Genomic DNA, 22,289 nt, shown 5'->3' on the forward strand with positions numbered 1-22,289 from the left:
ACACAGAATCTGAAGCAGGCTCCAGGCTCTGAGCTGTCAGCACAGAGCCCGACGCGGGGCTTGAACTCACAAACTGCGAGATCATGACCTGAGCTGAAGTTGGGCACTTAACTGACTGAGCCACCCAGGCACCCCCAGAATTATTTTTTAAAAGTTTTTAACTTCTCTCTTTGGGTACTTTTCAGGAAAAAAGGAAAAAAATTTTTCATTTTCACTTTTGTGAAATGTGATTAGATATAATTGAATCTTAGTTAAGTACATTGCAAAAATGAATGGGCAGTATAGCTATGTAATGTTTTGTGGATTTATTTATTTTTAAATATTTTACTTTTAAATAACCTCTGCACCCAGTGTGGGGCTCGAACCCACGACCTGGAGGTCCAGAGTCGAATCCTCCTCCAACTGAGCCAACCAGGTACCCCTAAAGTTTTGTGGATTTAGAAACATAGAAAGAAGTACCTACTGGAATTTAAATGTCATCACACAGTGGACTTTCCAAGTAAACACTTTTGTGTAATTAAACCCTTCTCTTCCACTACCAGCTTGCCCATTTCATCCTAAACTTGATGTCTAGCAATAGGCAATACTACTGATTTTTGTATTCTTTTGATTCATTATTATTATTGAAAGACTCCCCAACTTGTTTTTTCTCTGGAATCTTTGGATGCTCACTGAGAGACACAAGTCTATGAGAGCGTCAGAATTGACATGAACCCCCTAGGTGTATGAGGAAGTAGAGTTTGGCTCTGGGTTTTCAGGGCGCCCCTCCTGAGCTGTTGTCTTGCTGTAGATTTTAGACTCTTCCCCTCTGTGAAGTGTTTCTCATTTTCTTTGTCTGAAACCCTAGAGACGGATATGGGGATGGATGCCCTAGGCAGGTGGGGCCACAGGCCAAAGCAGCTCACTGCTGCAACAGTGAAGTCCTTTGAGGTCAATTTTGCATCCTACCTTTTAGTATATCCAGATTATTTTAGTATCAAAATATTTAATTGTCATTTAATCATCAAATGAAATTGATGTCCTAGGATGGTATGGCATGTTTAAATTGGTGCTTCCTGATGTTTCATGCACCCCAGTTTGGAGAATCGTGGACTTAGTGTGACTTCGGGAAAATTTTTTACCTAATTCTTAGTCCTTTATTTGAAATGGACCTGGTAGATACCAAGTATTTTCAGAGGATGTGGTGGTAGAATTTGGATAATTATTAACTTATTTCACCTGTCCAGTTCACAGTGTTGTGAATAGAGGTCAGCCTGAAAGTCCAGAAGTCTGAGTTCTAGATTTGACTCACTATTAACTTGTGACATTGGATAGGCCCATTTTCTCATCAATAAAATGAGGGGATGAATCATAAGAGATAAAGAAGCGTTTTCCAAAATATGTTTTGTGGATTATTACTTTCTAAAGATATTTTAATGGTGGTTGCCAGGGGCTGGGAAGAGGGGAAAGTGGGGAGTTGTGGTTTAATGTAGCTTTAGAGTTTCAGTTTCACAAGATGAAAAGTTCTGGAGGTTTGTTGCATAACAGTGTGAACGTACTTAAAGCTACTGAACTATACACTTAAAAATGGTTAAGATGATAAATTTTTGCTATATATATTTTACCACAGTTGAAAAACAAGTATTCCAAGAGCTCTATCTACCCTTAAATAAGCATAAATATATTAAATTCCTTTCCTGGAGAGTCACAGTGTATTCAGCATGTAGAAGCTTCTGAGAAACCCTGTAGTAAAAAAAAATCTGTTTAACTTAAACCCAGTATTTCTCAGATTACCCCTACCCCAATTAAACTAACATCTCTTAATATCTTATGAAACTTACATTTGGAAGAGCCCATTTAGGAAGAGGTAATCTGAGGTCTTTTCTAGGTCAGACATGTTACCATTCTTCAAAGATGTCATATGATAATATGGGCTATTCAAAGTAAGGCCTAGATAGCACAATTGATAAAGATTAACTCAGGGCTTCCCAACCTTTTCCGCATCATGGCAGGCATAGAAAGTAATAATACTCAAATAACACAGTGGGCTAAACAGATAAGGTGGCTCAGAGCTGGGAGTTAACCTAATCAGCATATCAGTTGGATAAAGATCTGGTAATGAAATCTGTAAAAAGTTAAAATTGAGCATGAAATGTCTTGTTCTTCAGATGTCATGTTCAGTTTGTGAAAGAGGTATTAAAGGCAAAATATACTAAGCTATGTTCCATTTGATTTTCCTTAAAAAAACATAGTAAACTAAGTTCCATTTGCTTTTTCCTTGGCAACAGTTTCCACTTTAGGTAAACCAGAAACTCTCTTGATCTATGGTTATTACTGGCCTTTAGACCTAACTGGAAATCTCCAGTGGTGTGAGAGTGAGGATAAGAATTTTCTGGCAGGATAATACTCATCCACAGTTTACTTAATACACTTAAGTGACTAATTCAACAGTCACGTATTTTTAAAGTGAGAGCATATGTGGGGCGCCTAGGTGGCGCAGTCGGCTAAGCGTCCGACTTCAGCCAGGTCACGATCTCGCGGTCCGTGAGTTCGAGCCCCGCGTCGGGTTCTGGGCTGATGGCTCAGAGCCTGGAGCCTGTTTCGGATTCTGTGTCTCCCTCTCTCTCTGCCCCTCCCCCGTTCGTGCTCTGTCTCTCTCTGTCCCAAAAATAAATAAACGTTGAAAAAAAAAATTTAAAAAATAAAGTGAGAGCATATGTACTAATGTTATGAGCAGAATAGTTTTTATTAATGGGAAAACATTTTTTTCAACCTCATATTTCCTAGAAGAATTATCTGGGGCAGTGATATGGATTGGATATGGGGAAGAAAATCATATTCATATTAGTGCACTCTATTTTTTTTTTTTTTAGAGAGAGTGTGAGAGTAGGGGAGAGGGCAGAGAGAGAGAGAGAGAGAGAGAGAGAGAGAGAGAGAGAGAGAGAAAGAGAGAGAGAATATGAATCTTAAGTAGCTTCTACGCTCAGCACAGAGACCAACTGTGGTGGGCTCGATCCCACGACCCTGAACTGAAATCAAGAGCTGGATGCTCAACTGACTGAGCCACCCAGGCACCCCAGTGCGTTCTTAAATATGGTGTAGAGTCACCCAGGTGCCCTGGTGCTTTCAGTGAGTGAAAGCAATACTTCACATTAAGACCTCTTAACTGAAGTCATCCTCAGGCCTCACCCTCTACCCTATTCCCCTCAGTTGCTGTTACTCTACAATATTATATCTTCTGAATGGCTTACTTAAAAATTTTAGCCTGAAGGAAGAAAACTAAGAGAACAGGTTAGATTTGAAAATGACCTACATCATTATTCATTTAGTGTTTCTCTTCAGCTCACCTGAAACAAAGATTAGTCATGATCTACTCAGTAATAGATGTTTTGATTTCAGAAATGCCATATCTTCTCCAGATTATCTTTGCACATATTGCCATTTTCCCCTTAGAGTAACTCTTATTTTTGCCTTTATTCACTCTTTACTATTTTTCTAAGAATCCTGTTGGTTCAAGTTTTAAAACTAAACATAAAATTGCATCCATACTTAGAGGCAGGGGTCTACTGTGAAATCCCATTGACAACCTCTTCTGGGCTTTGGAGGCAGAAGTTTAATTACTACCTATTGGCTGAGTTTGATTTTGCACTTCTTTTTTTTTAATTTTTAATTTTTTAATGTTTATTTTTGAGAGAGAGACAAAGAGAGAGAGAGAGAGACAGAGAGAGACAGAGAGACAGAGACAGAGCACGAGCAGGGGAGGGCAGACAGAGAGGGAGACACAGAATCTGAAGCAGGCTCCAGGCTCTGCGCTGTCAGCACAGAGCCTGACACAGAGCTCTAACTCATGAAGTGTTAGCCAAAGTTGGATGCTCAACCTACTGAGCCACCCAGGCGCCCCGATTTTGCACTTCTTGAGACCTGGGCAGGCAGAGCTAATTCCTTCTGGCAAAGCAAGATACATGGGTAGGAGCCAGAATTGGGAAAGAGATGCAGCCACTGTAATTGGTCCAGCTTATGGGGTGGATGAAGGCAATGAAATGTGTCACATCAAGTCCAGAGTCCAGAGAAGTGCTCAGGCACTAAGGCACATGGTAGGCTATTGCAGAAGTGAGCTTCAGACTAAGAAAGGGGGAGCATAGTAACTAAAAGTCATAGGCTAATGATTCTCAGAAGTCAAGGCAGGCTGTGCTGGCACCCACCAGGGAGCACTGAGACTGGCCTTCAGTTGTTGAAAACTAGGACTAAAGTGGGATGGAAAATTAGCAGGTTACTGGAATGAGACCTGGGGAGAAAAGCAGAAGAAATTCAGTAATAAACACTGGGAGAAATCAATCGGCTATTTAACTATATTGCTAGGCCTCCACACAGCCTAGTGTAGCATTTTAAATGAATGATGTAGGTCTGGATGTTCTGAAATAGAAAACTGTACAAGATATTAAGTGACAATGAAAATTATAGTATATTATATAACAGGTCTTTTTCTGGGGAAAAATATACTATCACGGTGAAAGGAACCTTGGGACGTGGTAAAGTAGAACTCTATTCAGATGAATGATACAGACACCTCAGGCATACTTTATGGAGACAGATATGTTGTTTGCCTTTTGTTTGCATGCTTCTGTCTCCCTAAGAATGTCTACAGTTATTGAATAATAACTGCACAAAGTCGCCAAATGTCGTTGGTATTCCAGAAGAGAGGCAGAGTATCATGGAGGGCAGTGTGTAAGTGGTTAGGGGCACAAACTGGGTTTAAATCCTGCTTCTACCACTGACTACTTGTTTGAGTAAATCAGTTAACTTATCTGTGCTTGTTCTACTCTCTGTCAAAGGGGAACAATAGTACTTATTTCACACAGTAGTTATAAGGATTGGAAAATATTGTAAAATACATATGGCAGTATCTGGTTCAAAATAGGCTCCATACAAATGTTCGTTGAGCAAATAAAACACATCTTTTTGTCCACTTCTAGGAATCAGTCAGGAGCAAACCTCAGACTTTTCTTTCTATTTTTTGTAAATGTATTTCTCTTAGGGCATTAAGGTTTTCTTTTAAAAGTACTGTTTCATGCAGTATTGAAAAAATATATTTAAAATTCTTGTTAGATCACTGATTGGATTTTTTACCTTAATCCTTCTGAAATTAAGGGGGGAAAATCACACTAGTTACTTTAAGCTGGATGTTTTATGCATTTGTCCTCTAATGGTTTGGTGAGTATTGTTAGCATGATGTCTTATATACAGTTAATCTAGTATCTCGTTTGGATGGCTAGTCTTCATTCCCTCATGGATAAGTGCTTTCACAGTTAGGAAAAATTAAACCACACAAAAACTATTTCTGGGCTCCTGCCACACCCACACCATGAACTGGTCTGACAGAAGATAATGCCGTTTGCACCTTGTGAATAGTCAGCCCTGATAGGTACATGGAAAAGAAAAGTCATTAGATACCCTGCTGACTTCAAATAATGAAGTAGAGTGTTAGGCTTTTGTTGTAATAAGGCCTTGAGAGGCCTAGATCTTTGTAATGCCATCAGGTAAAGTTAAGGACAACAGCACTAGATAATAAATAAACAATGGTGTTCTAGAGTCCCTGCAAAATTTGGAAATTTGGCTTCTCCTGACATAGTGAGCTATACTTAGCCGACACATTTGTTTGTTGGTAAGTAGTGATTCTGTGGTGAGTAATGCTCTTTTTGTACTTGTACTCTTTGGTACAGATGTACAATTTCATAGAATGATTTCAAGTTAATTAGCATTGCAGCAGAACTATGAGATGATATCACATTTTGGGTTATTGAATGAATTTAATAATTTTAAGTACAGTTATTTCATTCTTTCTAGTTTAATTCTAAGAAACTGAACACTTAAAAATTATTTCTTGGTGAAGGTGATACCAGTGGTATGCTCATATGGTGAAAATAGTTCTTTTTTTTTTCTTTAAGTTTATTTATTTATATTGAGAGAGAGAGAGAGAGCATGAGCAGGGGAGGGTCGGGGAGAGAATCCCAAGCAGGCTCTGCGCTGTCAGTGCAGGGCCCAACAAGGGCTCAATCTCATGAACCATGAGATCATGACCTGAGCCAAAACCAAAAGTTGGATGCTTACCCGACTGAGCCACCCAGGCACGCTGGTGAAAATAATTCTTACCTCTTCTTAAGGATTTTCATGAAAAATAAAGATGAAAATAATTACTGTAAAACACATTGCAAATCTATTCAAATACATTCTATTCAAAAAAATTATACTGACTAGTATCCTTCATGTTTCTTAAGGATATAAGAACCCATAGTTTAAAGGTTTATAATTTTTTTTTTTGAATATGCTTTGTAATGTCCATTGAACTCATCATGGTGACAATTTTACTTTGCTCCATGGCAGAAGTTCTGGGAACTCTTTATTAGTGAAATGAGTCCTTTGGGATATGTGTTGCAAAGTTTGTAGTTTATAGCTTAAACTGTTTGCTGGATTTGTCATTAGAGATTTGTCATTTGTCTTAGAATTGAAAATGACCCTTAGGGTCCAAATGCTTCAATTTATTGATGAGAAGAATTAGCTCAGAGAGACATTAAGCTTTTGGCTCAAGAGAGAGCAAATCTGATCTCCAGATCTTTTCTAGGAAGAAGTGTTCCACTTTAGCTATAAGGAATGGAGGGACAGAAGGAAGAACTTTTAGTTGCAGTATGTTTATGTAATGGTTTTATACAACACTGACATAGAATCCAAGCATAATTTGTAGCTCCTTGATGTTGAGAAGGTACAACTTGGCATTTCAACAATTTAATGGTAGAGTAGAAAAAATAAGAATTTCAAGACCTGTAATCATTCTTTTTACAACCTTAGTTTTAGGAGCATTGCTGATTAGATGTGTTAATTAATCTAGCCATCTGGTGACACAGATTAATTGCACTTATTGGGTTATTATATAAGCATTGTGAATCCAAGTCATCATATTACTTTTATTCTTTCTAATGGAATTATGCTATTATCAACTTATTACCATGCAGTAATTTACATTATTTAAACAATGCTGCTTAAAGCCCATGGTGAAGCACTGAAATTCATGCCCATCTGGAAAAGCTGAATGCCAAGAAGGATGCTCTGCATCAGGGTCATTCCTACTGTTATAAAGCATGGAAAAGACTGTAACAACAAAGGGTCATGGTTGTATGAATGCCTTTATGGGTGATAAAGTTTGAATTAGCATATGCAGGGTATTCTAAGACAATTAATGTCCATTCTGTTAGTTAATTGGTTGGGGTGAATTCTTTCTTAGTGTTTCATTTGCCTTATAATTAGCTGTAGCTCAGCAATTAAATCATGTCACCAGCCCACTGTGATACTGAAGGATGGTGATAGTGCTTGGGTGGGTGGCACAGCTCCATGCAGACTGTGCATAGTAAATCAGACTTGCTGGCCTTTTTTTTTTAGGTTTATTTATTTTTAAGAGAGAGAGAGAGAGAGAGAGAGACAGAGACAGAGCATGAGCATGAGCATGAGCATGAGCATGAGCAGGGGAGGGGCAGAGAGAGACGGAGACAGAATCTGAAGCAGGGTCCAGGCTCCAAGCTGTCAGCACAAAGCCCAACATGGGGCTCGAACTCACCAACTGTGAGGTCATGACCTGAGCTGAAGTCAGAAGCTTAACCGACTGAGCCACCCAAGTGCCCCCAAAGTTGCTAGCTTCTTAAATGGCTCTCCTTCTTGGGCTTAGGAACAGTCTTTTAAGTTAATCTGAGTGTTATCCATATACAGTCATAAATGTACTGAAATAAGTAATTCCATACAAGATTTTGACTGTAGTAAGACTGTAGCATTGTAAACGTCAAAAATCTGTGATGAGCACTGGGTGTTATATGTAAGTGATGAATCACTAAATTCTACTCCTGAAAACAATATTACATTATGAATTGACTAACTAGAATTTAAATACAAATTTGAAAAGAAATCATTGTCCTCATATACCATCTTTCTGAAACTGGAATTCAGATACATATAAACATATGTAACTTTTTCTGTTTATTTTTCCTAGAAAACTTCTTTTTTTTTAAATTTTTTTTTTCAACGTTTATTTATTTTTGGGACAGAGAGAGACAGAGCATGAACGGGGGAGGGGCAGAGAGAGAGGGAGACACAGAATTGGAAACAGGCTCCAGGCTCTGAGCCATCAGCCCAGAGCCCGACGCGGGGCTCGAACTCACGGACCGCGAGATCGTGACCCGGCTGAAGTCGGACGCTCAACCGACTGCGCCACCCAGGCGCCCCTAGAAAACTTCTTAAAGATAAGAGAGTTTTGTTGCTCTTGTTGCAATTAATCTGTCAACTTATCCTTAAATATCTCATTTTAAACCAAAATAAATTGAAATATTCTTCTAAAAATTCTCCTAAATTGCTGCTTTAGAAAATGTCTCATTCTTTGAAATAAAAAATAGATGTATTGGTTGTTTTTAAAATTTATTTTAATGTTTATTTACTTTTGAGAGAGAGACCGAGTGCAAGCCGGGAAAGGACAGAGAGAAGGAGACACAGAATCCGAAGCAGACTACAGGCTCTGAGCTGTCCGCACAGAGCCCGATGTGGGGCTCCGATTCTGGAACCTTAAGATCATGCATGACCTGAGCTGAGGTCAGATGCTTAACTGACTTGAGCCACACAAGCACCCTGTTTTTAAATCTGTATATATGTTGATTGGTTACCAGAATAATACTCAGATGTGTAAAAGATTTCAGACTGTAGAGAATGTAAAAAGTGTAAAATGAAAGTTCCATGTAATCCCACCTTCAAAGATTATTATTTTATGATTTCTAGTTTTATATCATGCTTTGAAAATATTTTATCCCCCCTGAATAAAAAAATGACATTGCAGGGGCACCTCAGTGGTTCAGTCAGTTAAGCATCCAACACTTGATTTTATCTCAAGGCATGATCTTGTGGTTCATGATTTTGAGCCCCACGTTGGGCTCTGTGCTGATGCTGCCTGCTTGTGATTCTCTCTTTCTCCTTCTCTCTCTGCCTCTCCCCTGCTTGTGCTCTCTCTCTCAAAATAAAGGAACTTAAAAAAAAATTAGTAGAAAATTTCAAGTCTACAGTGAAGCCAAAAAAAAAAAAAAATCGCTTGTAATTCTCCCATTCAAAGGTGAGCACTATTGGAATGTTTGCTTTGTATCCTCCATGTTTCTTTCTGCGTTTAGAAACTGTACCTACATAGATAGTAAATATGTAATCTATGAATTTTTTAATAAAAGGTGTCAAACTATTAATAGTCATATAATCTGCTACTTATACTAAAATGTGGTGATCATTTTTTGTGTCATTATAATGTGATTTTTATTTTTTTATTTTAGAGAGAGAATGAGTAGGGGAGAGGGGCAGAGGGAGAGAAAGAGAATCTTAAGCAGGCTCCATACTTAACACAGAGCCCAATATGGTGCTTGATCCCCTGACCCTGGGATCATGACCTGAGCCCAAATCGAGAGTCAGATGTTCAACCTGAGCCACCCAGGTGCCCCTATAGTGGTATTTTTTTTTTTAAATTTTTAAAAAATTTGTTTGTTTGTTTGTTATTTATTATTATTTAAATTTATTTAATTGCATTTAATTTATTTAAATTAAATTAATTTATTATTATTTAAATTTATTATTTAAATTTATTTAAATTATTATTTGTTATTATTATTTATTATTATTAATCCAAATGCTTTGGGATGCAGCGAAGGCAGTCCTGAGAGGAAAATACATTGCAATCCAGGCCTATCTCAAGAAACAAGAAAAATCCCAAATACAAAATCTAACAGCACACCTAAAGGAAATAGAAGCAGAACAGCAAAGGCAGCCTAAACCCAGCAGAAGAAGAGAAATAACAAAGATCAGAGCAGAAATAAACAATATAGAATGTAAAAAAACTATAGAACAGATCAACGAAACCAAGAGTTGGTTTTTTGAAAAAATAAACAATTGACAAACCTCTAGCCAGGCTTCTCAAAAAGAAAAGGGAGATGACCCAAACAGATAAAATCATGAATGAAAATGGAATTATTACAACCAATCCCTCAGAGATACAAACAATTATCAGGGAATACTATGAAAAATTATATGCCAACAAATTGGAAAACCTGGAAGAAATGGACAAATTCCTAAGCACCCACACTCTTCCAAAACTCAATCAGGAGGAAATAGAAAGCTTGAACTGACCCATAACCAGTGAAGAAATTGAATCGGTTATCAAAAATCTCCCAACAAATAAGAGTCCAGGACCAGATGGCTTCCCAGGGGAGTTCTACCAGACGTTTAAAGCAGAAATAATACCTATCCTTCTCAAGCTATTCCAAGAAATAGAAAGGGAAGGAAAACTTTCAGACTCATTCTATGAAGCCAGTATTACTTTGACTCCTAAACCAGACAGAGACCCAGTAAAAAAAGAGAACTACAGGCCAATATCCCTGATGAATATGGATGCAAAAATTCTCAATAAGATACTAGAAAATCGAATTCAACAGCATATAAAAAGAATTATTCACCATGATCAAGTGGGATTCATTCCTGGGATGCAGGGCTGGTTCAACATTCACAAATCAATCAACGTGATACACCACATTAATAAAAGAAAAGATAAGAACCATATGATCCTGTCAATCGATGCAGAAAAGGCCTTTGACAAAATCCAGCACCCTTTCTTAATAAAAACCCTTGAGAAAGTCGGGATAGAAGGAACATACTTAAACACCATAAAAGCCATTTATGAAAAGCCCACAGCTAACATCATCCTCAATGGGGAAAAACTGAGAGCTTTTTCCCTGAGATCAGGAACACGACAGGGATGCCCACTCTCACCACTGTTGTTTAACATAGTGTTGGAAGTTCTAGCATCAGCAATCAGACAACAAAAGGAAATCAAAAGCATCAAAATTGGCAAAGATGAAGTCAAGCTTTCGCTTTTTGCAGATGACATGATACTATACATGGAAAATCTGATAGACTCCACCAAAAGTCTGCTAGAACTGATACATGAATTCAGCAAAGTTGCAGGATACAAAATCAATGTACAGAAGTCAGTTGCATTCTTATACCCTAACAATGAAGCAACAGAAAGACAAATAAAGAAACTGATTCCCTTCACAATTGCACCAAGAAGCATAAAATACCTAGGAATAAACCTAACCAAAGATGTAACAGATCTGTATGCTGAAAACTACAGAAAGCTTATGAAGGTAATTGAAGAAGATATAAAGAAATGGAAAGTCATTCCCTGCTCATGGATTGGAAGAATAAATATTGTCAAAATGTCAATACTAGCCAAAGCTATCTACACATTCAATGCAATCCCAATCAAAATTGCACCAGCATTCTTCTCGAAACTAGAACAAGCCATCCTAAAATTCATATGGAACCACAAAAGGCCCCAAATAGCCAAAGTAATTTTGAAGAAGAAGACCAAAGCAGGAGGCATCACAATCCCAGACTTTAGCCTCTACTACAAAGCTGTCATCATCAAGACAGCATGGTATTGGCACAAAAACAGACACATAGACCAATGGAATAGAATAGAAACCCCAGAACTAGAACCACAAACGTATGGCCAACTAATCTTTGACAAAGCAGGAAAGAACATCCAATGGAAAAAAGACAGTCTCTTTAACAAATGGTGCTGGGAGAACTGGACAGCAACATGCAGAAGGTTGAAACTAGACCACTTTCTCACACCATTCACAAAAATAAACTCAAAATGGATAAAGGACCTGAATGTGAGACAGGAAACCATCAAAACCCTAGAGGAGAAAGCAGGAAAAGACCTCTCTGACCTCAGCCGTAGCAATCTCTTACTCGACACATCCCCAAAGGCAAGGGAATTAAAAGCAAAAATGAACTACTGGGACCTCATGAAGATAAAAAGCTTCTGCACAGCAAAGGAAACAACCAACAAAACTAAAAGGCAACCAACGGAATGGGAAAAGATATTTGCAAATGACATATCAGACAAAGGGCTAGTATCCAAAATCTATAAAGAGCTCACCAAACTCCACACCTGAAAAACAAATAACCCAGTGAAGAAATGGGCAGAAAACATGAATAGACACTTCTCTAAAGAAGACATCCGGATGGCCAACAGGCACATGAAAAGATGCTCAACGTCGCTCCTCATCAGGGAAATACAAATCAAAACCACACTCAGATATCACCTCACGCCAGTCAGAGTGGCCAAAATGAACAAATCAGGAGACTATAGATGCTGGAGAGGATGTGGAGAAACGGGAACCCTCTTGCACTGTTGGTGGGAATGCAAATTGATGCAGCCACTCTGGAAAGCAGTGTGGAGGTTCCTCAGAAAATTAAAAATAGACCTACCCTGTGACCCAGCAATAGCACTGCTAGGAATTTACCCAAGGGATACAGGAGTACTGATGTATAGGGGCACTCGTACCCCAATGTTCATAGCAGCACTCTCAACAATAGCCAAATAATGGAAAGAGCCTAAATGTCCATCAACTGATGAATGGATAAAGAAATTGTGGTTTATATACACAACGGAGTACTACAGAGCAATGAGAAAGAACGAAATATGGCCCTTTGTAGCAACGTGGATGGAACTGGAGAGTGTTAAGCTAAGTGAAATAAGCCATACAGAGAAAGACAGATACCATATGTTTTCACTCTTATGTGGATCCTGAGAAACTTAACAGAAACCCATGGGGGAGGGGGAGGAAAAAAAAAAAAAAAGAGGTTAGAGTGGAAGAGAGCCAAAGCATAAGAGACTCTTAAAAACTGAGAACAAACTGAGGGTTGATGGGGGGTGGGAGGGAGGGGAGGGTGGGTGATGGGTATTGAGGAGGGCACCTTTTGGGATGAGCACTGGGTGTTGTATGGAAACCAATTTGACAATAAATTTCATATACTGAAAAAAAAAAGATTAAAAAAATAAAAAAATAAATAAAAAACCAGAAGAAAAAAAAAGTTTGTTTGTTTGTTTGTTTGTTTATTTATTTATTTATTTATTTATTTATTTATTTATGAGAGAGAGAGAGAGAGAGAGACAGAGCATGAGCAGGGGAGGGGCAGAGAGAGGGAGACTCAGAATCCAAAGCAGGCTCCAGGCCCGAGCCATTAGCACAGAGTCCAATGCAGGACTCAAACTCACAAACCATGATATTGTGACCTGAGCCAAAGTTGGATGCTCAACTGCCTGAGCCACCCAGGTGACCCCCTATAGTGTGATTTTTAATGGCTGCATACTGTTCTTTCATAATGGCATATAGTATTTACCCATTTTCTTAGATATTTAGTGTTTTGGGTTTTTTGCTTTTAAAATAATATATTTATAAATATATTTTGCCAAATATCCTGAAGAATAAATATATATAAAAATCCATTTTTATCTCCTTAGGATAAGTTCCTAGATGTGTGGTGATTTAAAAATAACAGAAATGTGCTAAATTCACATGTATAAACCTTCTAGAATGGACAAGTGAATGCACAGGGTTTCATCATAGTTTTAGGATGATGTTAGCAAGTCAGTTAGAAAATTCCAGAAAATTTAAGGCTTTTAATTTATATAGATAATCTTCTAGATTTAATCATTCTGGGTTTCGGTATTCAAATCCTGTAGTTAAATGTATAATCACCACATTTGTGCAAGGGAAGACTATGGTATATGTTTTAATACATTCTTCTTTATGTCCCTGGGTTTTATATCCATTGAATGTTTAGGACTGTGTATATCACACCAAATAAATTTAAAGTGAAAAAGAGCCAAACACAGGATTTATGGGATGCTTAGTAACAAGTATAACAAAGGGTATGGTGACTTTAGGATGCTTTAAATTTCTTTTTTGTTTTAGCAGACCTGACTGTAGGAGGAGAAAATATATTAGTTATTTTGTTTCAAAGTGAAAGAAAAAATAATTATAACTTGAAAATATGAAAGGATACTACTTCAAGTGTTGATTAGAACAGTAATTATATTATTAGAATAGAACCAGTTTTGTAGATACATTAACTGTAATAGCTACTGTATGAAAAGCTGTTATTTGGTGTCCAACACAGCCCTAGGAGCCTGCCACTCCAATTAATCCTCACTAAGGCTAGGATAATAGTATATGTATGGTAGGCCTGAATACTTTGATTTTAGACATTAGACAGTGCTGTCTCTTTCTGTATAAAATATCTGGCCCTGATTTTATCTTGACCCATAGTAAGATAAAGGAACAAGATACAGAATAAAATAGAATACTGAATAGAATGCATCAGAATGTGCAGACATCATCCTTCATTGCTAATAATAGCCTTGAGGGAGAGTCAGTTATTTAACATGAGGTTTGTGTGGTAATGAATGGCTCAGCAATCAGCCACCATCCTCCCCTCACCCTCAACTCAGGAGGAAGTCATTGCTAGGCCTGCATGCCCTAGACTGAGGCTGTGGTTTGGGGCAGCCTCTTACTCTCAGATCCCAGAGGGCTCCCTAAGCCCAGCCATAAGGCCTGGCTTTGAAGCCAGCACCAGATTGCCATTTCAGAAGAGGCAGTGAACTCTGGAAATCTCAAAAAGCAAATCTGAAGTGTAGACATTTCTCTTTGTTTTGTCTCCCCAAATGTAGGGTCAGTTATCTAAAAGAATGGTATGTCCCCAAGGAGAAAGAGCATAGGCTTTGGGATCAGGTAGAATTGTGTTCAAATTAAGGTTCAGCCGTTAATAGGGGTGTGTCCTTAGGTGAATCATTTAACCTCAATAAGCTTCAGTTTCATCTGTATAAAATGAGGGTAGTCAACTTTGCAGGGCTGTGGTGGGAATCAAATGATTAAAAACATGCATTAGGGGCTCCTGGGTGGTTCGGTCAGTTAAGGGTCCAGCTTCGGCTCGGGTCATGATCTTTATGGTTCATTAGTTCCAGCCCCGCATCAGGCTCTGTCTGACAGCTCAGAGCCTAGAACCTACTTTGGATTCTGTGTCTCGCTCTCTCTCTGCCCTTCCTTCACTCTTGCTCTCTCTCTCATAAATAAACATTAAAAATAAATAAAAATACAAATATGCACTAAACACCCAGACTAGTGCCTGACATGTAGTAGCCCTCTCCACAGTATTTGTTGAACTGAAACAAGTGTTTAAAAGTATGGCTTGATAAGACTTTTTTTTGTCCCTATAATGATGATGTTGGACATTTTGCAGATAATGATCTAAATGATATTGTAGGTGGTGCTTTTGCAAATCACTTACTGTACTTTCTTACTGAATAGTCATGTTATGTATTTTTTTATGCTGTAGTCTCTACATCTGTCAATTAGCATTATTTTATCTTAGCAAATTATTCCCAAGAGAAACTGCCTTTGCTGTTTTCATTAGCAGTGTGCTGCGTGTGCTAGTTTTTCTTTTTGTTTCCTTTTGTCAGTGCTGGGTTGGGGGGCGTGGCATTAAAAATTTTTTTTTCTATATTTTTTAGAATGTTATGGGAAAACAACCTTGAAGATTAATCCACTTTTTTCTTTTAAAATGTATGTGTTTTTATGGTATCACGATGGTTGGCCTTTGAGTGGTAATACCGTTTGTAATACAGCTAGTCAGAAGTGCCTTCTGAGTTTGTGGACAGGATTTCTTGGTATGAGGTTGACTGACTCAGATCAGACCCAGAACATTGACCTCATTAACCTTGGTATGATCCAACTGGAGATAAACTGCTCTAAGGATCTGTGCATTAGACATTTGCTAATTAAAAAAAAAAATTACATATGAATGGGTCATTCACAGTGAGTGGTGACAATGTCTGAAAACTATTTGAGATAGTAAGAATAGATTCAAAAGGGAGAGAAAGGCCATTTTAAGGGTTTGGGAGCATTTGTATTAGGGACGACACAGGGCATCTGGAAGTTAGATGCATCTTTTCATACATTATAAGAAAATTACTTATTTCTATTTACTGTCAGTTTCTATTTACTGTCACCTATAGACTTTACTTAGAGCTGGGTGCATTTGTGATTTACCACTTATAATTTGCTGCCAGTCCTGGACCTGGGGAGATAATTTTAGGTGCCCTCTGGAATAGTAACCAGTCATTTGATGCAAATGCAAAGCCAAGTCTAGCTACTGGAACTGAAAATAATGAAGCCAGCCTTTGAACAATCAGGCCGTTGGAGCAGCTGAATACTTAAAATATTGGTCTGTCTAATGGTTTCCCCTGTGGCTTCTTATCTCTGTTGGTTAGGCATCCTCACCTAGAAAGAGACAGCCTTAATACAGCTTCCAGCAGACCATCTGTTGTGGGACAGCTTTTCACTCAAAAGAGAAGTAAATTAGTCATTAAACTTTTGGAGAATGTCATGAAAATATAAAAACCTAACTTAAAATCAGATTTGAATTTTACTGCCCCATGGCTTAGAGTTGCTTCTTTGGCTCAAACTATTGGCTTCCGTTGAGGCAAACTCTTCAGCTATATGTTAGCAGAAGGGTTCAAAACAAAGCAAGTAAATTAACAGAAAGTGCAAAAATCAGAATCAATAGAATAGAAAATAGATTTATTTTTATTTTGTATTTAATCGCACCTGATAAAACAGGAGTATACATATTCGTAAACTGTCAGGTTCAAAATGATGTCACTTAAGGTGCCATACTTCCCTCTAATTATTCTTTAAAATCTACATAAAAAGAAGAATCTCTGGGAAAGTAAACACATTTCCAAAGAGTAATCTTATGTCTTTAAAAGTGAGGTATAAGAATGAGCCAGTATTGGATTTCTTAGGGTGGATCTTGTTGCAGTGGAATAAAGGCTTAAATGTTATTCCTAACTCACTTACTAGCTCGTACAGTGCTATTTATATTTTCTTTCTTTTTTCAATGTTTATTTATTTTGAGAGAGAGAGCATGTGCAGGCTCAAGTGAAGGGACAAAGAGAGAGACAGACAATCCCAAGCAGGCTCTGCACGGTCAGTGTGGAGCACCACATGGGGCTCCATCTCACGAACCTGAGGCAAAATCTAGAGGGGGAGGCTTAACTGCCTGAGACACCCAGACGCCCTTTATATTTTCTTTTAATTTAAGTCACACTTAATGATACATTCTTTTCTTCTCTTTCCTGCCAGACTTCCTGTAGAAGTAGCCTGTGCTTGCTGCCATAATTCCTTACCACTCACTGTCTTTAATCACTTGCAGTTTGACTTTGGCCCCACTTTGCCGACATTCTCCAGAGTCTCGCCCTTTATGTCACATTGTTAAGACCCACATACTGTTGAATTTACCTCTGCAAATCTGATATGCCCAACCTCCCACCGTGGTGGTATCACAGGAGCTCCCCTCTAAGGTTAGTGTCTGAGCTGTACATTTCCCACATCACTTCATGATTTCTACATGTGTCTTATTCACATGGCTGTTCAGTGACTATTTTCTCACTGTCTCTATCGAAAGGTTGATTTTCTCGACCTGGCAGTTGAGCCAGCATAATCTCCCACTGCCGCTCTTCATCCTACCTATACTACTCCAACCCAATTTTTTTGTGTATGCTCTCATATCCACGTGGCATCTGTACTGTCTCTTTACTTCTCTCCAATCTCATGATAAAAGCTTATTCTTCTTTCAAAGCCCAGAAGGAAGGACATCTCATTTATTAAGTTTCTCTGATCCTTCTGACTAGAAGTAATATTTTCTTCCTCTAGATTTTATCTGTACCTCTCTTCTGATGTTTCATATTCCGTCCTGTGTTATTTGTGTGGGCATCTTATTTTACCTTCTCAAGGGGAGCATCAGTTTCATTATATCATTTCATTTACCAACTCCAGTGTCTGGTTCAATGTCTTGCACTTTTTGTAAGTTAATTACATTTTGGATAAATTAATGGCCTAGCTGGTATTAATACAGAGCACTTGCTGAGCAAGAATATAGGCGGTTATACCTCCACAGACCAGGCTCTGTGGCGGTTGCCCTGGGGGGAGGAGTGGATGGGGGGGGGTGGATTGAGAATGCACAGTGAATGCTTCCTGATTAGAGGTGCCTGGGGCCTGGAGAGCCATATCTCTGCAGGGCTTCTGTCTTTTGAAGTATAACTGAGCAAGTGTTGCTCCCCTAGAGACAGATATCTTTTTTCTTCCTTATGGTAAATACTTTATAAGAAACAGAAAGATTCAGGATGCCTGGGGGGGGTCAGTGGGTAGAGCATCTGACTTTGGTGCAGGTCATGGTCTCGCGGTTCGTGGGTTTGAGCCCTGCATCGGGCTTTGTGCTGACAGCTCAGAGCCTGGAACCTGCTTCGGATTCTGTGTTCAAATCTCTTTCTGTACCCCTCTCCCACTGCGCTCTCTGTCTCTCAAAAATAAATAAACATTAAAGAAAAAAAAAAAAAGAAACAGCAAGGTTCATAAGATGATCTTCAACCTAAATTAAAACATATTTTAAATGGCTAAAGTTATAAGAAGTATAACTAGCCACTCTCCTGTTCCTGACCAGTGTATAGTTCCTCATTATTAGCCTATTTGTAAATAAAAGCAAACAGATAATCAGATCTTGCTTCACTCGCCCTTGAGGGCTACTGAGGTTTATATGTGACTGGGCTTTGGACAGTCCTTCGTGACTTGACAGAAGCAAGGACCAGGAGCCATGAAGACTGAACACTCTGATATAGTTTCCCAGATCACGGCTGAGAAAAGAAAGAAGGAATGTGCTCGTCTCTACTTCCTCAGTAGAGCCAAATGCCCAGTAAAGCAGAAATAGTATACCTGTGAAGTTGCCAAGGCAACGCCAAGGGTATAGAGAAGAGTAGACAGAATGATTTATGAGAATTTCTTGCCATTGGAATGGGCCTAAAATTATACTTCCATATCTTTTTCTCACAAGGATGAATTCCACAGAATTTATCAAGGGAATTATAATGCATAAAAACTTGAGATGTTGTCAGAGCCCAAGGAGACTGGGGTGAAGGACAAGGAGAGGAGCAGCAAAAGCAACAAATGAGGAAAAGTGCTCACGGTGTGTTTTGTCTTCTCTTGAACTGATACTGTGCCCAGATGTAAACAGATTTCTTGGGAACATGAAAATGTTGTGTATTTAAAGTGTGCCTAGAAAAAGGAAAGTCCATTTACTGGGGTAAAATGGAGAGGCTTGATTTCCATATTAAAAAAAATTCTCTCAGCTTCGACTTTAATACTAGTGGATTTACAAAGACAATTACAGATCAGCATGTGGAATAACATGTTGTCATGGCAACAGAGATTGAAGTTGTATTTTATTTATGAACAGTTGAGAAAGAAGCTCTTGGGCAGGTAGAATTGGCATATGTTTAACACCCTTTCTGGGCATACTGCAGTTAGCCCCAGTTATCAGATGTCCACACTGATTTTTACTTTCATGGACTACTACTATTATTATTATTTTGTTTTTTATTTTTTAAGCATTTATTTATTTTCAAGAGACAGACATAGTGCGAGGGGGGAGGTGCAGAGAGAGAGGGGGACAGAATCTGAACCAGGCTCCAGGCTCTGAGCTGTCAGCGCAGGGCTTGAACCCACCAATAGTGAGATCATGACCTGAGCGGAAGTTGGACGCTTAACTGACTGAGCCACCCAGGTGCCTCTAGTATTATTATTATTCTTTTAGAGTTTATTTTATTTTGAGAGTGAAAGAGTACAAGTGGGGGAGGGGCAGAGAGAGGGAGGGAGAGAATCCCAAGCAGGCTTTGTGTTCTCAGTGCAGAGCCTGATGCAGGGCTTGAACTCACAAGTCATGAGATCATGACCTGAGCTGAAATCAAGAGTTGGACACTTAACCACCTGAGCCACCCAGGCACCCCCACTTTCATGAATTATACTTGATTCTATCTGTTTTATACTGCTTCCTAACAAATTACGACAAATATAGCAGCTTAAAACAATATACATTTATTATCACATGCTTTCTGTGGGTCAGAAATACAGGCACAGCTTAGCTGGGACTTTTGTGCTGGATCCTTTGGTTGGTTGGTTGGTTGTTTGTTTTTGTGCTGGGTCTTACAAGGCTATTATCAAGGTGTCAGTTAGGGTGTGATCTTATCTGCAAACTCAGCTGAGGAAGAATCTACTTCTGAGTTAATTCAGGATATTGGCAGAAATCACTGTTGTAGATCTGAGGTCTTCAGTTTCATATTGGCTGTTGGCCTCAGCCCCTAGAGGCTGCTCATAGTCCATTGCCACATAGGCTTCTCAACATGGACACTTTCTTCATTACACTGGCAAGGAGATACTGAGAGAGCATCTTACATATCTGTTTGCTAGAAACAAGTCATATGTCCACCCACATTCAGGGGAAGGGAGTTACATGAACATCAGGAGGTAGGGGTCATTGTGGGTCACTTTAGAGTTTGTCTATCACAGTGTCATTCTGAGAAAAAGGGCAAGTTTTTTTTTAATTTTAAAAGCTGTGCGATCTGCAAATCTGTTCAAAATTAGCATATGTGCAAGTTAGATTATTAAAGTTTACATTTTTCATACCCTTGTCCTTTGGTAAATGAGGAAAAGAAGTGAAGTTGCAATTCTACTTAATGGAATCTGACAGGAGGGAAGAGAGGGGTTAGCAGGGTTGAAAGAACAATAAAATGAAAAAGAGAATATACCCTATTCTCACACAGAAAAATCCAAGCAATGGATTAAACTATTCCAGTGCGTTCCCTAACCCACTGAGTAAGGTCTGAGGTCTGAGAAAACAGTTTGATAGAAGCCTTCTGAAAGACTAGCATGTACCTTAATGCACTTTATGTAGACATGGGACATTGTATTTTCTGTAATTAAATCAGAAATGTTGCTATGCAGGGTGCCTGGGTGGCTCATTCTGTTAAGTGTCTCACTCTTGATCTCAGCTCAGGTCTTGATCTCAGGGTTGTGAGTTCAAGTGAGCTGGGTGAGAAGCCTACTTAAAAAGAAAAATCTGTTTCAGAAATGTTGCTTTGCATGAAATGGCCAATTTTCTAGTTTATTTTGATGTCCCTGTCTCAGGGCTTGGAAGGTATTGCGGCCTTGATGATTTGTTCTTTGTATTTAAAACATTTGTAAACTATCATGCTTGGGTTATAGGTTAGGCTTTAACGTAGTTTATGTACTAAGCCACAAGGGGACTTGAAGGAAACTAAGGAACAAGATTGCAGGTTTCCATGTGGCCTATGGCTGAATTGATTGTTCTCACGACACCTACAAAGGCGGAGATCAGAGATTTAGGGTCACATGGTAGACTTGAGGGATTCAATAATTTCTTTGCCTTCAAACTCACCCTCCAGTTTATTACCACTTCCAGCAACTAAACTTCAGTTGAAAGGACCCTTCATTACTTGGTTCTTCATTTATTTTGTAGGGCATCCACGTGTCGCATAGGACAAAATCACGGTGCAGGTGATTTACTTCCTGGGCTGTGGTCTGTACCCCAGTGGTCGGCACATAGAAGGGGGTACACAGTAAGTGCTGGTGAACTGCTGCCAGCACTACTTTTACATAAATACGTTCCACTGAGTTTCCTCTGCTTTCTACAACTGGACCGGTATAAGGCGTCACATCACAAAAGGAAGAGTAACATAAGACATAACTAACAACAGCAACAATACATATTATCTGCTGAGGTTTGCTGTGTTAGGCACTTTATCTAGACTAACACATTTAATCCTCACAACAACCCTGTAACAAGCTAGATATTATTCTTATTGTATGGACAATGAAACAGCCTCAAAAGTAAAGATTTGTGCTTGCGTTGAGATAAATGTTCCTTTATTTACTAAGAAAAGTGAGCAAACCAGAGTCTCCTATTCCATAAGTATCCTTTCAGTTAGGCTGTATTGTACATCTACTCATTGCATACATTTGTTAGTGAGAAGTCCTCCCTAAATAATTTTGGAGACCAAATGACAGCGCACACCCTTACGTTTGAGAAATACAATTTGGACCCATTCTAATTTGTCTTCTCTGAGAATAGCCATTTGCTATCCATCAGTCAGTATTCCGTGTATTTGTATGGCAGGCACTATAGAAAGTAGTTTCACACATTTAGCAGGAATTCCCCACTGGTGCCTCAGCAGACATGTGCAAGTCTGTGGCTCCTGTGCTGCCTTTCCCTGTCCTTCCAGGGGCATGCACCTGCCAGCCCCTGAGCTGCAGTACTCCATGCAGAATGCCCTACAGCTCTACCTCTCACTGTCTCTTCACCCCTGCAGCCACAGGCAACATATGGATAACTCCTGATTTATCTTACAAGTCTCAGACAGGAATATTTTTCTTGGCAGAAATTTTTCTTGATCTCTTAACCCCTTTTCTAATCTGATGTTTGTGTATCCATTTCTCATTTCTTTGATATTTGTGTATCCATCTCCTTGCCTCCTTCACCCGTTG

The 22,289-nt window shown here is 38.9% G+C and overlaps 1 protein-coding gene across 6 annotated transcripts in view; it reads left to right on the forward strand.

Moving 5' to 3' along the window:
- Window positions 1-22,289, forward strand: part of ST7 (suppression of tumorigenicity 7) — a 250,915-nt gene that overhangs the window by 102,684 nt on the left and 125,942 nt on the right.

This window comes from Felis catus, chromosome A2 (genome assembly GCF_018350175.1).
Source record: "Felis catus isolate Fca126 chromosome A2, F.catus_Fca126_mat1.0, whole genome shotgun sequence".
Lineage (NCBI taxonomy): Eukaryota > Metazoa > Chordata > Mammalia > Carnivora > Felidae > Felis > Felis catus.